Source organism: Mustela nigripes, chromosome 16, assembly GCF_022355385.1.
Source record: "Mustela nigripes isolate SB6536 chromosome 16, MUSNIG.SB6536, whole genome shotgun sequence".
NCBI classification, from domain to species: Eukaryota; Metazoa; Chordata; class Mammalia; order Carnivora; family Mustelidae; genus Mustela; species Mustela nigripes.
The window spans coordinates 47,664,945-47,674,157 of NC_081572.1; positions in this window are offsets into that span (position 1 = coordinate 47,664,945).

Sequence of the window (9,213 nt, forward strand, 5' to 3'; positions counted from 1 at the left end):
GCTTTACATGTAGGTCTCTAATCTATTTAAAGTAAATGTTTTTATATGGTGTGAGGTAAGGGTCAAAGCTTATTTCTGCCCATGTGTATATTCAGTTGTTCAGCACCATTTCTTGAAAAGAACATCCTTTCTTCATTGGCTTACTCTGACCCCTGTATTGAAAATCAATTGACCATATCTGTGTGGTTCTATTTCTGGACTTGCTTCCCAGTTGTACGACTATCCTTATACCAATACAACACTGACTTGATTTCTGTGCCTCTGTTCTAAGTCTTGAAATGAGGTAATATAACTTTGTTATTTTTTCAAAGTTGATTTGCATTTTGCATTTCTGTATAAATTTTAAAAATCAGCTTGTAATTTCTGCAAAAAATAAGAAAAGCCTACTGGAGTTTTTATTTGATTGCATTGAACCTACACATCAATTTAAGGAGAACTGCTGTCTTAAAATATTGAAGCTTCCAGTCCATGAGCATGGTATATATCTCCATTTATTTAAGTCTTTTTTTAGTTTTCCAACAATGTCTTAGAGTTTTCATTGTACATTTAATAAACACATTTGGTTAAATTTATCCCTAAGTATTTCATGGTATTGGACACTGTTTTTTTTTTAAGATTTTTTATTTATTTGTCAGAGAGAGCGAGCGAGAGCGAGCACAGGCAGACAGAGTGGAAGGCAGAGTCAGACGGAGAAGCAGGCTCCCTGTGGAGCAAGGAGCCCGATATGGGACTCGATCCCAGGACGCTGGGATCATGACCTGAGCCGAAGGCAGCTGCCCAACCAACTGAGCCACCCAGGCATCCCTGGACACTGTTTTAAATGGTATTAGTTTTAAAAAATGATGAGAGTATGACACCTGCCTTTCTATCTTGGGGGAAAGCATTTAGTTTTACAGTTATATTACCTATAGGTTTTTCATATATGCCCTTTATCAGGCTGCGAAAGTTTCCTTATTTCTAGTTCACTGGAAGTTTTTTTCATAAAAGGGTGAATTTTAAAATATTTTAAATATATAATTTTAGCACTACAAACAGTTGTAAAAATATTACAGAGTTCTGGGGCACCTGGGTGGCACAGTTGGTTGTGCATCTGGTTCTTGGTTTCGCCTCAGGTCATAATCTCAGGGTCATGAGCGCAGGGTCTTTATGTCAAGGTCATTATTTCAGGGTCATGACACAGAGCCTGGAGTCAGGCTCTGTGCTCAGTGTGAAGTCTGTTTAAGATTGTTTCTCTTCGGGGGACGCCTGGGTGGCTCAGTTGGTTAAGCAGCTGCCTTCGGCTCAGGTCATGATCCCAGCGTCCTGGGATCGAGTCCCACATCGGGCTCCTTGCTCAGCGGGGAGCCTGCTTCTCCCTCTGCCTCTGCCTGCCATTCTGTCTGCCTGTGCTCACTCTCTCCCCCTCTCTCTCTCTGATAAATAAAAAAAAAAAAAAAAAAAAGATTGTTTCTCTTTGGGATGCCTGGGTGGTTCAGTCGGTTAAGTGGCTGTCTTCGGCTCAGGTCATGATACCAGCGTCCTGGAATCGAGTCCCACATCCGACTCCTTGCTCAGCAGAGAGCCTGCTTCTCCCTCTGCCTCTGTCTACTACTCTGTCTGCCCGTGCTCGTGCTCTCTCTCTAACAAATAAATAAATAAAATCTTAAAAAAAAAAAAAGACTGCTTCTCTTCTCCCTCTGCAACCCCTCACTCTCTCAAATAAATAAATAAATCTTTTAAAAAATAGAGTTCTTTTAGGTTGATAAATATGTTCTGGAACTCTAGTTGGTGATGATTGCATAATATAGTAAATGTAATAAATGCCACTGAATTATATGTTTAAAAATGGTTAAAATATTCAATGCTTTTATGTTCTGCATATTTCACTACAATAAAAAAAATAGTGTTTCCATATACCATTCTCCCAGCTTCCACTAATGATAACAACTTACATAACCACAATGCAATGATTAAAACTAGGAAATTAACATTGGTACACTTCTATTAATTAAACTGCATGCTTTATTTGGATTTCACCAGTGTGACTGGGTGATGGGCATTAAAGAGGCTTGTGATATGATAAGCATTGGTTGATATACTCAACTAATGAATTATTGAACATTATATCAAAAACTAATGATGTATTCTACCTTGGCTAATTGAATTTAAATTTTACAAGTGTCAAAAAAAAAAAAAGAAACTGATTCAGAGGGACTAGATGTTAAATTTAACTAATATTTCAAAGTAGACATTATAAATATGTTTAAAGAACTAAGGAAGATCATAATTAAAAAGCAAGTGGTATAATGGCAATGTAACATTAAATAAAGACTATTGATAAAAAATACAAGTTATTTTTTTTAAAAAGAGCCAAATGGAGATTCTCGAGTTGAAAAGTACAATAACTGAGATGAAAAATTCCCTATTGATTCCCCAAAATAGGAAGAAATAGCAGAAGAAAAAGCTAGTGAACTTGAAGATAGATTGATAGAGATTACACAATCCAAGGAATGAGAAGGAGAAGAATGAAGAAAAGTGAATAGGGCTTCAGAGAAATTTACAATACCATTAAATGCACCAACATATGTACAACAGGAGTACAAGAAGGAGAGGAGAGAGAGAAGAAGAAAAGAAATAATGGCTGAAAGAAATGTATGCCAATAAATTGGATAACTAGATAAAATGGGCAAATATTTAGAAACTAATCTACTGAAACTGATGGAATAAAAAATAAAGATTCCAAATAAGTCAATAATGAGTAAGAGACTGAATTCGTCCTCAAAATTCCACCCACAGGGGCGTCTTGGTGGCTCAGTGGGTTAAGCCTCTGCCTTCATCAGGTCATGATCTCAGGGTCCTGGGATCGAGCCCTGCATCGGGATCTCTGCTCGGCATGGAGCCGGCTTCCCCTCTCTCTCTCTCTCTCTGCCTGCCTCTCTGCCTACTTGTGCTTTCTGTCTTTCTCTTTGTCAAATAAATAAATAAAATCTTTAAAAGAAAATTCCACCCACAAAGAAAAATGTAAGCCCAAAGCCTTCACTGGTGAATTTGACCAAATATTTAAAGAAGAATTAATAATTCCTCACAATCTCTCCCCAAAAATGGATGAGGGAGGAACACTTTCCAGCCCATTCTACATTCTATAAAGCTAGTATTATGCTCGTGCTAAAACCAGATATCAGAAAGAAAAGAAAATTATAAACATCTCTCACGAATATAGGAAAAAAATCCTTAACAAATTATTAGCAAACTGAATCCACCAACATATAAAAGAATTATATACTGTGACCAAGTGGGATTTATCCCCAGAATCCAAAGTTGTTTGAACATTCAAGAACAAATTAATGTATTATACAGACTATATAATTTTTTAAATATTACATAATAATCTCAAAAGATGCAGGAAAATAATCTGACAAAGCCCAAAACTCTTTGATGATAAAAACATTCAACAGACTAGGAGGGAAAGTGAACTTTCTCAGGCTGATAACCATCTGTCTTAGGCTCAGGTCATGATCCCAGGGTCCTGGTATCGAGGTCCACATTGGGTTCCCTGCCCAGCAGGCGGCCTACTTCTTCCTCTCCCATTCTCCCTGCTTGTGTTCCCTCTCTCTCAAATAAATAAATAAATAATCTTTAAAAAAAAAAAAAAAAGACTAGATCCTTTCCGTCTAAGATCAAGAACAAGAAAAGGATATATGCTCTCACTACTACTATTCATCATTATGCTAGTGGTTCTAGTCAGTGCAATTAGACAAGAAAAAGAAATAAAGGCACCTGAGTGGCTCAGTCAGTTAAGCAACCAGCTCTTGATTTCAGCTCATGTCACAATCTCAGGGTTCTGAGATTGAGCCCCGAGGTGGGCTCAGCACTCAGCAGGGAGTCTGCTTGAGATCATCTCTCTCCCTCTGTCTCTCCCTGCTCCCTCCACCTTAAAAAAAATCCAAAACGCTGACAAAACCAAATCCAATAGATTCCCCCTTAACCATCATTTAGTTTCCCAGGGTTTCAGTTGCTCAGGGTCATCCAGAAACAGATGATACTCTTTCCTATGCATCCTATCCCCTGATGGATAGTAGCCTACACTCCATCACAATGCCTATGTCATCCACCTCACTCTGTCTCATCCCACAGGCATGTACCTTCTCACATCGTCACAAGAAGAGTGAACATATTGCAATGAGATATTTTGAGAGGGAGACCATATTCACATAACTTTTATTATAGTCCATTATTGTAATTGTTCTACTTTATTATTAGTTATTGTTGTTAATCCCTTTCTGTGCTTAATTTATAAATTAAGCTTTATCATAGGTATAGACATTTAGAGAACACAGTATACATAGGGTTTGGTACTATCCATGGTTTCAGGCATCCACTGGGTCTTGGATCACAGACCATGGGAATGAGGGGGGAACTGCTAAGCAGATGAGAATGTAAAAAAATGATAACTCTCATTCTTTTTTTTTTTTAAGATTTTGTTTATTTATTTGACAGACAGAGATCACAAGCAGGCAGAGAGGCAGGAAGAGAGAGGAAGGGAAGCAGGCTCTCTGCTGAGCAGAGAGCCCAATGCAGGGCTCTATCCCAGGACCCTGAGATCATGACCTGAGCGGAAGGCAGAGGCTTAACTCACCGAGCTACCCAGGCGCCCCTAACTCTCATTCTTATTTACAGAAGTGCAAATTTATGCAGCCACTTTGGAAACTATGTTGGCAGTTTACTAAAAAGTTATACTTACCAGGGCGCCTGGGTGGCTGTAGTTATCTTCTAATGATTTTTGTCTAGTTTTTCTAATAAGTAATGCTGGGCTCATGAAATGTGTTGGAAGGTGTTTACTACTTCTCTATTTTTCTGAAAAACTTTGTATAGAATTGGCATTATTTCTTAAATGTTTGATAAGTAGGAAAACTACATTGGCCTGGAGTCTTATTTGTGGGAACTTTTTAAAAATACGAATTCAAGGTCTTTACTTGATATAAGATTATTCATAATTTCTGTTTATTCTTAAGTGAGTTTTGGTAATGTGTGTCTTTGAGGGAGTTTGTCTGTTTTGTTTAATTCTCTTACTATTATTTCAACAATTTTACGGTATGTAGTCATGTAATTTTTACCTTCTCTCTTATTTTCTTGATTATTCTAGGTAAAGCATTATAAATTTTGTTGGATTTTTGAAAGATTTATTTATTTGTTCAACAGAGAGCCCAGGGTAAAGGAAAGTAGAAAAGAGAGAATCTTGAAGCAGATTCCCCACCAAGCACAAGTGGGTCGACTTGGGGCTTGATCTCACAACCCTGACATCGTGACCTGAGCTGAAATCAAGAGTGGGACACTGAACCAACTGAACCACCCACGTGCCCCAATTTTTTGATTTTTCTAAACCTTTTTTTTTTTTTAAACCTTTTGATTATACTGATTTCCCTTCTCACTGTATTCATGTATGCTTTTAAATGCTTGGGCACAATTATAAAAGCTGTTTTCTTATTCTTATCTGCATGTTTCAACACCTTTACCATTTCTGCATCTGTTTCTATTCATTGATATTTTCTCCTAGTTATAGGTCACATATGTCTGCTTCTTGGCATGTCTTTTAACTTTCGATTGGATACAGGACACTGTGGATGGTATTGGTTGACTATCTAGACTTTGTTGACTTTTTTTTTTTTCTAAAATATTTTATTTATTTACTTGAGAGAGAGACAGTGAGAGAGAGGATGAACGAGGAGAAGGTCAGAGAGAGAAGCAGACACCCCATGGAGCTGGGAGCCCGATGCGGGACTCGATCCCGGGACTCCAGGATCATGACCCGAGCCAAAGGCAGTGGTCCAACCACCTGAGCCACCCAGGCGTCCCTTTTTTTTTTTTTTTTTAAAGGTGTTGAACTTTGTTCCGGAAGATAGTTAAGTTACTTGTGGATCTGTTTGATCTCTTTGAGACTTTTCCTAGAAGTTATTTTCTTATTTCAAAATAATCATAATTCACAGGAAATTTCTAAGATAGTACAAAGAGGGCCTATGTACCCTTCACCCAGTTTCTCTCATGGCCACATCTTCTATAACTATAGAGATCCATCCAAATTGTTATGTGTATCAACAGCTCAGTACTTTCTGTTGCTGGCTGGTATTCCAGCACAGATTTCTTTTTCTTCCAAGTCTACCATTTAATCCCTTAGGATTTAAAAAAAACAACATTATTGGGTATTGGGATTCTCAAGAATTACACAACAGGGGCACCTGGGTGGCTCTGTGGGTTAAAGCCTCTGCCTTTGGCTCAGATAATGATCCCAGGGTCCTGGGATCAAGCCCTGCATCGGGCTCTCTGCTCAGCGGGGAGTCTGCTTCCCCTACTCTCTCTACCTGCCTCTCTGCCTACTTGTGATCTCTGTCTGTCTAATACATAAATAAAATCTTTAACAAAAAGAATTACACAACAAAGGAATGTCAGTGGAAGGACACAATTGGCCCATTTCTGGGGTCACATTTAGCTCTTCCAGCTTGACACCTAGCTTCCAGACAAAATAAATTTTTATTTTTTCTAAGTGAAATAATGTACAATTTCTGTCTTCCTCAGAACTTATAAGTTTCAAACACATAGCTTTATCTTAAGCTTGGTTAAAAAAAAAAAAAAGACAGGATGATGGCCTGCCTCAGTACATAGTGTGTACTGGGAAATTTTTACAACAGTTGTAACACGGGAATAATGCTATTGACAATGAAGTCCTCAATTTAGATTCTAGAGTGTTCAGTAAATGAATCTGTCTCAAGGTTTCTATCTCTTGTTTGCTCTATTTGTATTCTCTTTCTGGCCACTGAATTAGTGCATTGAACAAAAAAGATTTATTTTCATTATAGTAGATTACATGTTGTTTGTGCTCAGTTCTTTTGTTGGTTTCTTTTTTGTTGTTGTTTTGTTTTTTAAGTGGAGCTCAATGTGGGGCTTAATCCCACAATCCATGAGATCATGACCTGAGCTGAAACCAAGAGTTGGACGCCTAACCGACTGAGCCACCCAGGTGCCCCTCTTCTTTTCATCTTTTTTTCTTTTAATTTTGTTTACTTATTTGAGAGAGAGAGAGAGAGCACATGAGAGGAGAGAGGTGAGCAGGAGAAGCGGACTTCCCGCTGAGCAGGGAGCCCCATGTGGGACTTGATCCCGGGACTCCAGGATCATGACCTGAGCTGAAGGCAGTTGCTCAACCAACTGAGCCACCCCGGTGCCCCTTCTTTTCACCTTCTTAATCGTCTCCTTCTTCTTTAGAATCAGAGGCTGATGGGACTCCTGTGTTAGCAAAAATATTCCCTTTTGACTCAACTGCATTTCCCTCTTGTTTGTCTGGCTCATCTCTTGGTTATCTCCTTCATTATGACCCTCTTCATCTCTTTGAAGCTGCTTTTTTTTTTTTAAGATTTTATTTATTCATTTGACAGACAGAGATTACAAGTAGGCAGAGAGGCAGTCAAAGAGAGGAGGAAGCAGGCTCCCTGCTGAGCAGAGAGCCAGATGTGGGGCTCGATTCCAGGACTCTGGGATCATGACCTGAGCCGAAGGCAGAGGACTTAACCCACTGAGCCATCCAGGTGCCCCTGAAGCAGATTTTTAGGTTATTATCACTCTCTGTAGGACAAGACAGATCGATTTTGGAAGCCTGCTGGTTTTAGAATCTTGACTTCCATAAGTAGGGAATGGAAAAATGAAAAGCTCACACAACAGTTGGTTTAACCATTCATCTAATGAAGGACATTTGAGTTGTTTCCAGTTTGCAGGTATTGCAAATAAAGCTGCTGTGAACACTTATGTATAGGTCACGTGGACTAAAGTTTTCATTTCTCTGGGTAAAATCCCAGGAGTATGGATGCTAGGTAACATGGAAAGTGTGTAGGTTTAGTTTGTTCAGATGCTGAAAAACTTTTCCAGAGTGGCTGTACCCTTTTACATCTCTACCAGTGACGGATAATTTAGTTTCTTAGCTTCTTCTCCAGCCTTTGGCATTGGCATGACCTTTTAATTTTAGCCATTCTGATTGCTGTGGAATGAATTGGGTCATCCTCCCTGCCCTCTCCCCCCCCACCTTAGGCCCATTCTTATGTTGGAAGCCTAACCTCCAACTGGACTGTATTTGGAGATCTGGGTCTTTAAGAGGTAATTAAGGTTAAGAGAAGGCACAAGGGAGGGGCCTTGATCTGATAGGATTAGTGTCCCTATAAAACCAGACACCAGAGGTGTTGAGCTTTCTCTCCTTGTGCGTGAGCGCACACATATGGCAAAGGAAGGCCATGTGAGGGGACATAGTGAGAAGGTAGCCCTATACAATTCAAGAAGAGAGCCCTTACCAGAAACCAAATTTGCTGGGTGGTCAGCTGCAGTGGGGGAAAGAGATGGTTGAACTCTGAATATAGCCGGGGCAATGAGGAATGTACAGCCAAGGAGGCGGAAGTGAAGTCAGTGGGTGGTAAATTAACAAGAGCAAACACCAGGGCTAAGGGGGAATCTGGCTAAACTAATCAGGCCAGGGTACTCTGACATCACTAAGAATGGTGGAGGACAGGGAATCCAGATATGGAAGGTTAGCAGTGAAGGTGGGGCGTTCTGGTTAAACTGACTTAGCTGAATTCTTCCTAAAATTGGACACAGAAGCCCAGAAGCCTTAGTTGCAAAAGAGTGTGCTCTCAGGAGGATGTGACTAGAATTCGGCCAATGAGAAAATCTTTGTCAGCTCCTTTCCCTATACTGTGCAGCCCCATGGTTTTTATTATTCTTAAAAATGGCTAATGCTTGTTGAAACCTTATGTCAGGTACAATGTTAAGGGTTTCAGATATGTCTATTAATCCTCCTGGGAGACCTGTCAGGTGGATGAAATTATGTCCAACTCGAAGTTAAGAAATATGAAACTCCCGTAAAATGACTGGTATAGGACTTCATACGTAGTAATAGGATCAGAGTTCGAACCCACGTTTGTCCTATTTAAATGATCACTGCGCGAAACTGCAAATAGGACAATGCAAATGTCAAATATAATTCCGCGGCCTACCCAGATCCACTGGGACAGGCCCTTTGCGGACACCCTGGAAACCCCTGCCCCCAGGCCGAAACCAGGACTAAGTAAGCAACTGCCCTGTGCAACCTCGCGCAGGCGGGGCGGGGAGGAGCAGCCCCGTCCCGGGAAGCCCCGCCCACCGCTCCGCTGCAACCAGTAGCGCCAGCGCCTGGGGGGCGGGGCTGCCGCTCTGATTGGG